Here is an 11498-nt window from a genome sequence, read left to right as displayed (position 1 = left end):
CGTCGGCCCGTATCGACTCCGGGACGCCGCGCATCGCCCCTCGATCGACTCGGTCCGAAATTTTTACAAGTCCGGTCGACCCGTATCGACTTCGGGACGCCGCGCATCGCCTCTCGGTCGACTCGGACCAAAATTTTCACAAGTGTCCCGTCGCGCCGCATCGGGGGTCCGTCAAACCGCCGTCGTCCCATCGGCCCCGGGACGCGGCGCATTGCCTTTCGGTCGACCCGGAGGAAAATTTTCACAAGTCCCGCCGTGCCACGGTCGGTTCGCGGGTCCAGCGCCGACTATCACGGGAAGCGGCGCATTGCCCTTTCGTCGCCTGGGACGAAAGAAATTCCCAAGTCCCTTGGGGATCGAGGACGACGGCCGACGGTCGACGTATCATCGGAAGAATAATTGCGGCCTATATTACCGTCGCCGAATCCCGCGACGTACCAAGGGGGTCCACTGGTCCCTCCGGTCGCGCTTGTCGGCCTTGCGTTCGCCGACCGGCGATCCGAGCTGCTGCCTCGGATATATCGCGAGGGGCAACGGGTACGAAAAAAAATTTTTGTTTTCCAAGTCCCCGCACTCGCATTGCCATCGCACCCGCTCGCCGAGCAGAGCACGGCCGCGCCGGTCCGCCCGCGACTCGTCCGACATGGGACGAGCGACGCGTCGCGTGACCGGCGTCGAGCCAGCGCTCTGCAAACACAAACACATTGGGGCCTCTTCTAACCGACAAGACGAATCCCCAAGCCAAGGGCTGAGTCTCAACAGATCGCAGCGTGGTAACTGCTCTACCGAGTACAACACCCCGCCAGGTACCTAAGTCGTCTACAGACGATTCCGAGTCTCGACATCGAACTGGATGATCCATAATCGACCGTTCAAGGCCAGACCGACGAGCGGGAAGATCCCGACGGAGGCCGAAGACCCCGCCCGGCAAACAGGGCTCGTGCGACGACCGGTCCGTGGACCGGCCACCTAGTGAAGTCACATTGTTTCGAGCCTTTCGACCCACGAGACTCCTTGAAATATCGTTGCCCCCTTTGACTAGAGAGGATACGGCCTTAGAGGCGTTCAGGCATAACCCCACGGATGGTAGCTTCGCACCACCGGCCGCTTGACCGAGTGCGTGAACCAAATGTCCGAACCTGCGGTTCCTCTCGTACTGAGCGGGATTACTATCGCAACAACGAGTCATCAGTAGGGTAAAACTAACCTGTCTCACGACGGTCTAAACCCAGCTCACGTTCCCTATTGGTGGGTGAACAATCCAACGCTTGGCGAATTCTGCTTCGCAATGATAGGAAGAGCCGACATCGAAGGATCAAAAAGCGACGTCGCTATGAACGCTTGGCCGCCACAAGCCACTTATCCCTGTGGTAACTTTTCTGACACCTCTTGCTGAAAACTCTTCAAGCCAAAAGAATCAATAGGGCGTGCTTTCGCAGTCTCTATGCGTACTGAACATCGAGATCGAGCCAGCTTTTGCCCTTTCGCTTAACGCGAGGTTTCTGTCCTCGCTGAGCTGGCCTTAGGACACCTGCGTTATTCTTTGACAGATGTACCGCCCCAGTCAAACTCCCCGCCTGGCAGTGTCCTCGAATCGGATCACGCGGGAGTATGATCGACGATCGGCCGAAGCCTCACGCCACTCTTTCACGCTTGGCTCTGGAACATTGTGACAGCCGTGACGAAAGTCCTCGACGCACGCGCTCCGCCTAACCGAGTAAGTAAAGAAACGATGAAAGTTGTGGTATTTCACCGGCGATGTTGCCACCTTCCACTTATGCTACACCTCTCATGTCTCCTTACAGTGCGAGACTAGAGTCAAGTTCAACAGGATCTTTTTTTCCCGCTAATTTTTCCAAGCCCGTTTTCTTGGCAGTGGTTTCGCTAGATAGTAGATAGGGACAGTGGGAATCTCGTTGATCCATTCATGCGCGTCACTCATTAGATGACGAGGCATTTGGCTATTTGAAAATGCATTGGCGTTTGAATGACAGACGCGGACAAGACAAATACGTGGACAACACGAACACTTGACACACTGGGGATCGCGGGCCCCTACCTCAGCGACATGAGCTAGCCGATGCCCTGTCGGGGCTGAGGAAGATGTGGACGACGCCCGAAGCCGGTCATTTGGTTGAACCGCACCCAGTCTGTACGTGACCCCTGCAGCACCCGAGTCGTGATACCTCCGAGAAGCCTGTCCGAAAGCCCGAGCGAGCGGAGGCTTTGGTGCGATTGCTCGCACCAAACCCCCCTCCATGTGAGGGTGCACGTGGTCGTCTCGATGTTTGCTACCGGGACCGCTTGGTGCGCAGCTACGCCCTCCAGCAAGTCCCGGTTGTCGGCATAGTAACCCCGCTTCTTGGCGTGACTTGTCGAGAGCGGGGTTACGCCTGAGACGACCAGGGCATCGATGATTGCCCCGCGCCCCTCCTTGCTTGCTACGATGTCGGGCTTCCGGTTTCCTTCGGAGGTCTTGAACACCCTCTCCCTCTGGATGTTCCAGCCCTTATTTCTAAGGCCGGCAGCTAGCGTTGCGCAAACCGCGTCGTGATGCTTTACCCTGCCCCCATGCGTTCTCCAGCATTGCTGTAGGACGTGGGCAGCGGTCTCCGAAGAGTCGCATCCAGCACGGCAAGTGGTACGCCGGCTGGTGCGTCGCTGCCCACGTGAGGTCCGCACTAAAGTGGGGAGGCAGTTCACTCGTACGTGGTGGTACTGCACGTAATCACGGGCCGGGATAGCATCGGTCCCGTGGTGGACCCAGTTACTAAACAGGGCGCTCGCGGAAGATTCCAGGAGCTCCTGTCCGTCCACCGACTCGTGCAGTACCGTCGCCCATAGCTGCCGGCGTGCCTCGGCCGATGGGTCATCGCCCAGCAGCCCGGCTTTGCGCAGCGTGCGCCGGGCCCAGCCAAGTTTACGCCGGACCCTTTGATTTGCATGCGCTGCCCGGGCTGCGGGAAAATCGCTTTGGTTTAATCGGCCAAGGCGGCTGATGATCATTGCCGGGATAAGGGTGGTGAGGGAAGAAATACTCAATCCGTCATCCTTAGCTGAGGCGTGGAAGTAGCCAACCGCCGTGTCGTCGGGGAGCCTAAGCCAGGCGCATACCGCGCGCCTGACTTGTTTGTCGAGCGACTCGAGCCTTCCTGCCGTAGTCCCACCCAGGGCCAGTAAGTGATAGACCCTGGGTAGCAGGAAGGGCCGCAGCATGGTTAGTCGTTGCTGCGACTTGAGCGGAGCTCTGGTGATGTTATTGAGCTCCGCTCCAAGCTCGGCCTCGACAGCCATAAGCCCCCCGGGGCCGAACTCGCCTCCCAAGTAACTCCACTTCTGAAGCACGCCGGTTTGGGTCAGAGGGCCGTCCCGTAGTCGGAACAGCGGTTCGACTACGGGTTTGACCTTCTTCACCTCACCGGCGGGCACCAAAGATGAAGCGGTACACTTCGACGGGTTGAGCATCAGCCCCATGCCAGCTGCCGTCTCTTCAACCTTAGCGAGTGCCCTCTGTGATTCCCACTTAGAGGATGTTATTAGGGTCAGGTCATCCGCGAACGCGAGACAGGCAATCCGCTCGCCTTCGAGGATGAACCCGACCTCAGAGGGCACGGCCGCAAGGATTTTGTTTGCGACCAGGTTGAAAAGAATCGGCGAGAGGGGGTCTCCTTGACGAACTCCGCGCCGGACTGGTACCGGAGGGGACATTCTCCTGTCCGCCGCCAGCCTGGAGGTAGCGCCTTTGTACAGCTTGGCCACATAGGACACCAAGCCGGTGGGTAGGCCGAGCTGTCCGACGATCGTTGCGAGCGCCCCGTGGCTTACCGTGTCAAATGCCTTCGCGACATCAAGGGTAGCCACGAAGAGCTCGCGACGCAGCGTGCGGGCCGTCCATAAAATGGCGTCGAGGACGAACGTATTTTCGGCCGTTCCGTCGGTCGCAATAAACGCACGCTGGCGATCGTCGGTAAGGTCGGCGGATCTCAGGTGAACAGCAAGAATGCGGTGGAGGTGGCGAACCACTACCGAGTCAATCGAAATTGGTCGGTAGTCCCCAGGATTTTCCGGTACCTTTTTCTTCAGAATGAAGATAGTCCGGCTCTGAAGGAGTTGTCTTAGGAACCCCCCCTTGAGCATGACGACATTATAGAGGAGCGCGCGGGTAGATGGTGATACCGCGCGCCGCTGCCTCGCCGTAACCATGTCTGGACCGGGTGACGACGACACGGGGACCTTGATGTCGTCAATCGCCTGAGCGGAGATTGGGTCCTACGTGTACCGTAGGTCGGGTCTTTCAGGCGGGATCCTAGGAGGTCCTGCGTGGTCCTTAGACAGATGTCCAAGGAGTGGGCCCCAGTGCGTGACTAATTTGTCCACGGTGTGTTTGGTCGAACTGGGGCCTCCTTCTAGGATCTCCCGAGCTACGTGACGTCGATGGTTTTTCCACCCGGTCTGGACTCTGGCGTACTCACGACGACGCAGTGTCCTCCTTGACGGCAGCTGTCCATACCTCTGGCGGATTGAGTTTGCGGCCGGCTCATGGCGCCTGGATCCAGCTGCACCGGCTGCAGGGGGAAATACTCTGCCTAACCACTAGATTATGGCGACGTCTGTATTTCCCCCATCAAGAGCATCATCAGCGATGTCGGCCAACTCGTTGGCACGATGATGCTCCTCCTGCCGGGCGATCACGATCAAGCGACGTATAGCTCCGGCAAGGTCCTACCCCCAAGTTGTAGCGGGAGCAGGTGCCGCTGGCGTGGGTAATGTTACCCTTGCTAGATCGGCGGAGGGAGAGCGCACACGCGGTGACGGCAGCGAACATCTCCTTCGTCCCGGTGATCTAGTAGGAGTCCCAGGGGGCGAGTGAGCAGCCTCTAGTTGGTGCTGGGCTGCCTCAACCATTCTTCGGTAGTCCGGCCTGCGCCGGACCCCTTTAATCGCCTCCTGGGTCCTACCGGGGACCAGAGCGAGAAGGTGTAGGTTCATGAACCTCACTCCTCGCTCGGTGGCCTGAGCCTCCTCGCGTGCCATCATACGCAATTCTTCATCCCTCCACCTGAGCTTGGCGCCGGGCAGTTCAATAGCCGCATTTACATCCACAGCGTGCCGTATCCTGCGGTGAACTCTAAGCCCTCGCTTTGTAGCGAAGTCCTGCTCGCAGTCACCGCAGGCATACCGCTCGGGTGCTGGGTCTGGGTCGATAGGGTGCGGTTCGTCTTCAGGGACTGGTGTGGGGTCGTCCACTACCCCCACAGCCACCTCCGGGGGATCGGCTAGCTCCCCCCGGGTGCTTGTTTCAGCAGGCTCGCCGGACTGAGGCACGCGGCGGGTTCTGCTTTTGATCTTTCTTGTTTGCAGGCCTGCTGAAAGTTAGTGGGGGGGGGCTGGCGACCCCCCCCCCCCCCCCCGCCCTTAGGCCCCCGCCGTTTATCGGCCGCCCGCCAGTGGCCGGTTGGTGGGCACGTGACGGTTTCCCGAGCGGAGCCGTCTTTTGGCGGCCGACAGCCAACCGTCGTTAGCTAGATGCGGGTTGTAATACCCGCACCCATTGCCCGACTCTCACCACGAGGAGGTGGCGGTTGGCACATGTGTGTTGCAGCTAGAACGTCGCGAGCACTCCGCCACCGCTCCGACACCCAGCCACAACCCACTTAAGAGAGTCGAAGTCATAGTAACTCCCGCCGTTCACCCGCGCTTGCTCGAATTTCTTCACGTTGACATCCAGAGCACGGGGCAGAAATCACATTGCGTCAACACCCGCTAGGTCCATCGCAATGCTTTGTTTTAATTAGACAGTCGGATTCCCCCAGTCCGTGTCAGTTCTGAGCTGACCGTTGAATGGCGGCCGAAGAGGACGACGGCAACGGCGAACCGCTGCCGAAGCCTCGCAGCAAGGAAGATCCGCGGGAGGCCAAGGCACGGGACCGAGCTCGGATCCGGTTATTACCATCACCTCGCCCAGGCCCGGCACGTCAGCCAAACCCGCTTTCCGACCAAGCCCGACACGCCCCGATCCTCAGAGCCAATCCTTATTCCGAAATTACGGATCCAATTTGCCGACTTCCCTTACCTACATCAGTCTATCGACTAGAGGCTCTCTACCTTGGAGACCTGCTGCGGATATGGGTACGAACCGGCGCGAGACCTCCACGTGGCCCTCTCCTGGATTTTCAAGGACCGAGGGGAAGCTCCGGACACCGCCGCAACTGCGGTGCTCTTCGCGTTCCAAACCCTATCTCCCTGCTGGAGGATTCCAGGAAACTCGAACGCTTGTACAGAAAAATAAACTCTTTCCGGATCTCCCGACGGCGTCTTCAGGTCTTTTTGGGTTACCCCGACGACCTCTCTTGCGAGGGCCCGACTTGTAAACGGTTCCGCTGCCGGGTTCCGGAATAGGAACCGGATTCCCTTTCGCCCGACGGGTGTTTCAAATTTAAACCGCGCGCTAACGCCGGGGGAAACGCCGAGCGAGGCCCGACGATCGCACAATCACCGGCGTCACGACGCGCGTGTCAGGCATAGAAATACACCAACATCGTCATCGGATTTCTCTTAGGGCTCAGGATCGACTGACTCGTGTGCAACGGCTGTTCACACGAAACCCTTCTCCACGTCGGTCCTCCAGGGCCTCGCTGGAGTATTTGCTACCACAACCAAGATCTGCACCGACGGCGGCTCCAGGCAGGCTCACGCCCAGACCCTCCCGCGCACACCGCCGCGACCCTCCCACTCGTCAGGGCTTTATGACGGCCTAGGCCGCCTGGTATGCCGCTGACGGCCGAGTATAGGCGCGACGCTTCGGCGCCATCCATTTTCAGGGCTAGTTGCTTCGGCAGGTGAGTTGTTACACACTCCTGAGCGGATTCCGACTTCCATGGCCACCGTCCTGCTGTCTTAAGCAACCAACGCCTGTCATGGTATCCCAAAAGCGTCGACTTAGGCGCCCTAACTCGGCGTTTGGTTCATCCCACAGCGCCAGTTCTGCCTACCAAAAGTGGCCCACTTGGCACTCTGATCCGAGATCTCGTGGCTTCATAGTTCAAGCAAGCCGGAGATCTCACCCATTTGAAGTTTGAGAATAGGTTGAGGTCGTTTCGGCCCCAAGGCCTATAATCATTCGCTTCACCGGATGAGACTCGTGTACGTTTTGTACGCGAGTGCCAGCTATCCTGAGGGAAACTTCGGAGAGAACCAGCTACTAGATGGTTTGATTAGTCTTTCGCCCCTATACCCAGTTCCGACGATCGATTTGCACGTCAGAATCGCTACGGACCTCCATCAGGGTTTCCCCTGACTTCGTCCTGACCAGGCATAGTTCACCATCTTTCGGGTCCCAACGTGTACGCTCTGGGTACGCCTCTTCTCGCAGTGAGAACGAGACGCCCCGGGAGTGCGGGGCCGCATCGTGACGCGGCCCATCCTCCCTCGGTCAGCGCTGGGCTGACCTTTACTTTCATTTCGCCTTCAGGTTTGCTCGTCCCAATGACTCGCGCACATGTTAGACTCCTTGGTCCGTGTTTCAAGACGGGTCCTGAAAGTACCCAAAGCAATAGCGTTGCCAACCGGTATTTGATAATTCGAACGAGCCAGCCAGAGGACACCGCCAGCGAACAGCTGGCCAGGCCCGGGGACGGCGCTAGGTCCGACCACCGGGAATTGCTGACCGCGCTTGCGGCGGGCCCGACGCAGTTCAATGCGGCTCTATACCGTGCGGGTACCGCTGGGCAGCCGGACGGGCAACCGGGGGTCTGCCCCGACGAGAACGCCGAGACAGGCAGCCGACCGGGCCTTAGACCGACACCCAACGGGTCGCAACGTCCTACTAGGGGAAAAGTGCACGCCGGCGCCGCCGGACATTGCACCGCGACCGAGTTCCGTGGACGCGAGGTCCCGACATCACGAGCCGCGGCGAAGCCTGCGTCGCTGACGATGAATCTCCCTGTTCGATCTTTCGGGTTTCTCAGGTTTACCCCTGAACGGTTTCACGTACTCTTGAACTCTCTCTTTAAAGTTTTTTCCAACTTTCCCTCACGGTACTTGTTTGCTATCGGTCTCGTGGTCATATTTAGCCTTAGATGGAGTTTACCACCCACTTAGAGCTGCACTCTCAAGCAACCCGACTCTGAGGAGAGATCCTTCCGTGGCGCGTCCCGGTCACTACGGGCCTGGCACCCTCTGCGGGTGAGTGGCCCCATACAAGATGGACTTGGACGCGGGACGACGCCCCGGGATAAGTGAATCCTCCCAAACACTACATTTCCCGGCGGCAGAACCGCGGGATTCAGTTCTGGGCTGTTTCCTGTTCGCTCGCCGCTACTAAGGAAATCCTAGTTAGTTTCTTTTCCTCCGCTTAGTAATATGCCTCAATTCAGCGGGTAGTCTCGCCTGCTCTGAGGTCGTCGTAAGATTGCGGGTCCGTTGTCGGCGACGGCCGTTCGTTCAAGAACAGCACCGTCGACACGGACGAGGACACAACGTATTTTTTCGTACGTTCGAGCCACGGAAACGACCGTAAACACGCCCGCCGTACGGGAGACCCGAGAGCCCCCCGCGGCGAAGCGTGGACGGAACTTCATCACATGAGCGGCGAACCGACCGCGCGCGGTCTGTGTTTCGCCGTGCCGAATTCGTTCGTTCTCTCGTCTATCGCTAGCACCGGAACGTGACGAACGGCAGCGACAGCTTGACCCCGCGATCCGCGGCGACGCGTCGTGATCGTGACATACGTGTTCGTTTGAGGCGACGCGACCCGTTGCCCGTGCGACCGGCGCGCGACACGGGCTGCGAACGCCCAGTCATTCGCTTGCGAACGCACGGTGCGCTGTTCCCCCGGGGGGGTTTTCACAGCACCGTTGCCGACAGAGCAGTCCGTCGTTGTTAAACGACCCCCAGCCAGGCGTGGTCCGGGAATCGTATCCGTGGATCGCATCCTGCGTTCGAAATGTCGATGTTCATGTGTCCTGCAGTTCACAAGTTGACGCGCAATTAGCTGCGTTCTTCATCGACCCACGAGCCAAGTGATCCACCGTTCAATGTAATCATATATATGAATTTTGCATTAAAAAGGCTAAAATTACGGTTGTTACCGGCTTTCTGTGGTCCTGAGCGCGGCGCCGCGTGCGTCAACCCTCGCGCGGTTGCGCGCGGGAAGAAACGCGCGCCGCGCGTCAAATTTCGTTCGTGCGATGGTTCAAGAGCCGACGTCGCCTCGAGTTCACGGGTCATCTTTGCCGGGATGAACCGGCGCCGGACCCGATCGGCTCGCAATGCAAACGATTGACGGCGGACGGCAGTGGGCCGCGTCAGCGAGTCCCGGGCATCGCTGCCCTCGACGCTGACGCGAGCTTCCTCGTACGGGCGAAAATTCTCTTCGAAGCCTACCGCGTTTGCGGCCTGCGTCCGGGGTGTGACGGCGTTGTACCGACGACACCCGGGCGCAGACAGGCTGTCCGCGAAGAAGCGCTGAAACAAGCTTCGCACGTCTCTCTTGTACGACCTGACCGGGTCGAACGAGTCGAGGCGGACCGCGGAGCGGTCCCCTCTTGGCACCGAGTCGGCCGGAGGCGCGAACGACCCGCCGCTGCTCCGCGCTGGACGCGGAGCGACGGGTCGACGCCTCGGCGCGAATCGGTCGTCGGGCGGTTTCAGCCAGCGACTGCGCTCGTTGCGACCGCGGCGAACGCCGGACCCATCGGATCCGGCGTCAGCACCGCGTTCGTTGTCACGACGATTGTGTTGCGCGCCGCGGCAACCGGGCCCGACCCTTACGTCGTTCAAAGTTTTGTGAAATTTTGTTTGCGACACGTGGGCGTGACACGCCGCTCTCGCGGCGAGACAGCCCCGCGCGCTTACGAGTCGCTGCTTTGGCAGTACGAAACGTTAATGATCCTTCCGCAGGTTCACCTACGGAAACCTTGGTACGACTTTTACTCCCTCTGAATGATCAAGTTCGATCATCTTCCGGGCAACATCGGCAATGCCGAGACATTGCCGCGTACCAGTCCGAAGACCTCACTAAATCATTTAATCGGTAGTAGCGACGGGCGGTGTGTACAAAGGGCGGGGACGTGATCAACGCGAGCTTATGACTCGCGCTTACTGGGTATTCCTCGTTCATGGGAAATAATTGCAAGCCATAATCCCTAGCACGAAGAAGGTTCAGCGGATTACCCGGGCCTTTCGGCCAGTGAAGACACGCTGATTCCTTCAGTGTAGCGCGCGTGCGGCTCAGAACATCTAAGGGCATCACAGACCTGTTATTGCTCAATCTCGTGCGGCTCGAAGCCGCCTGTCCCTCTAAGAAGATTTATCTGTACGCCGGTAGTGAAAACCGCCCGACCGAGGCCGGGGGCCTTCGAGATACCGGAAGGTACGCCTGTTTAGCAGGCTAGAGTCTCGTTCGTTATCGGAATTAACCAGACAAATCGCTCCAATAACTAAGAACGGCCATGCACCACCACCCACCGAATCAAGAAAGAGCTCTCAATCTGTCAATCCTTCCGGTGTCCGGGCCTGGTAAGGTTTCCCGTGTTCAGTCAAATTAAGCCGCAGGCTCCACTCCTGGTGGTGCCCTCCCGTCAATTCCTTGAAGTTTCAGCTTTGCAACCATACTTCCCCCGGAACCCAAAAGCTTTGGTTTCCCGAAAGCTGCCCGCCGAGTCATCGGAGGAACTTCAGCGGATCGCCAGCTGGCGTTGTTTATGGTTAGAACTAGGGCGGTATCTGATCGCCTTCGAACCTCTAACTTTCGTTCTTGATTAAAGAAAACTTTTCTGGCGAATGCTTTCGCTTCTGTCCGTCTTGCGACGATCCAAGAATTTCACCTCTGACGTCGCAATACGAATGCCCCCATCTGTCCCTATTAATCATTACCTCGGGGTTCCTGAAACCAACAAAATAGAACCAAGATCCTATTTCATCATTTCATGCACACAGTATTTAGGCGAAAACATCCTGCTTCAAGCACTCCAATTTGTTCAAAGTAAACGTACCGGCCCACCTCGACACTCAGTGAAGAGCACTGCGATGGAATATTAGTTAGGCCGCCCCGGAGGGCTAAGCCCACTGGTAGGACGTCCCACAATCAGGCCAGTTAGACACCGCGAGCGGTGAACCGACAGCGTGGGACACAGATTCAACCACGAGCTTTTCAACCGCAACAACTTCAATATACGCTGTTGGAGCTGAAATTACCGCGGCTGCTGGCACCAGACTTGCCCTCGAATGGATCCTCGTTGAAGGATTCGAAGTGTACTCATTCCGATCACGGGGCCTCGGATGAGTCCCGTATCGTTATTTTTCGTCACTACCTCCCCGTGCCGGGAGTGGGTAATTTGCGCGTCTGCTGCCTTCCTTGGATGAAGTAGCCGTTACTCAGGCTCCCCCTCCGGAATCGAACCCTGATTCCCCGTTACTCGTTACAACCATGGCAGACGCAGAGCCTACCATCGACGGTTGATAAGGCAGACATTTGAAAGAAGCGTCGCCGGTACGAG

General features: G+C 58.4%; 1 non-coding gene and 1 pseudogene across 1 annotated transcript; both read right to left on the bottom strand.

The window, feature by feature from the left end:
- Nucleotides 1-728: 728 nt before the first annotated feature.
- Nucleotides 729-8402, bottom strand: LOC124218368 (large subunit ribosomal RNA; annotated as a pseudogene).
- Nucleotides 8403-8885: 483 nt separating this feature from the next.
- LOC124218324 (5.8S ribosomal RNA) lies at nucleotides 8886-9040 on the bottom strand. The gene has a single exon (XR_011177071.1). It is a non-coding gene; the product is annotated as a 5.8S ribosomal RNA (ribosomal RNA).
- Between the last annotated feature and the right edge of the window lie 2458 nt (nucleotides 9041-11498).

Source organism: Neodiprion pinetum, chromosome 4, assembly GCF_021155775.2.
Source record: "Neodiprion pinetum isolate iyNeoPine1 chromosome 4, iyNeoPine1.2, whole genome shotgun sequence".
Lineage (NCBI taxonomy): Eukaryota > Metazoa > Arthropoda > Insecta > Hymenoptera > Diprionidae > Neodiprion > Neodiprion pinetum.
The sequence above is the reverse complement of the archived record's forward strand: the minus strand, read 5'-3'. Positions and strand labels throughout refer to the sequence as shown.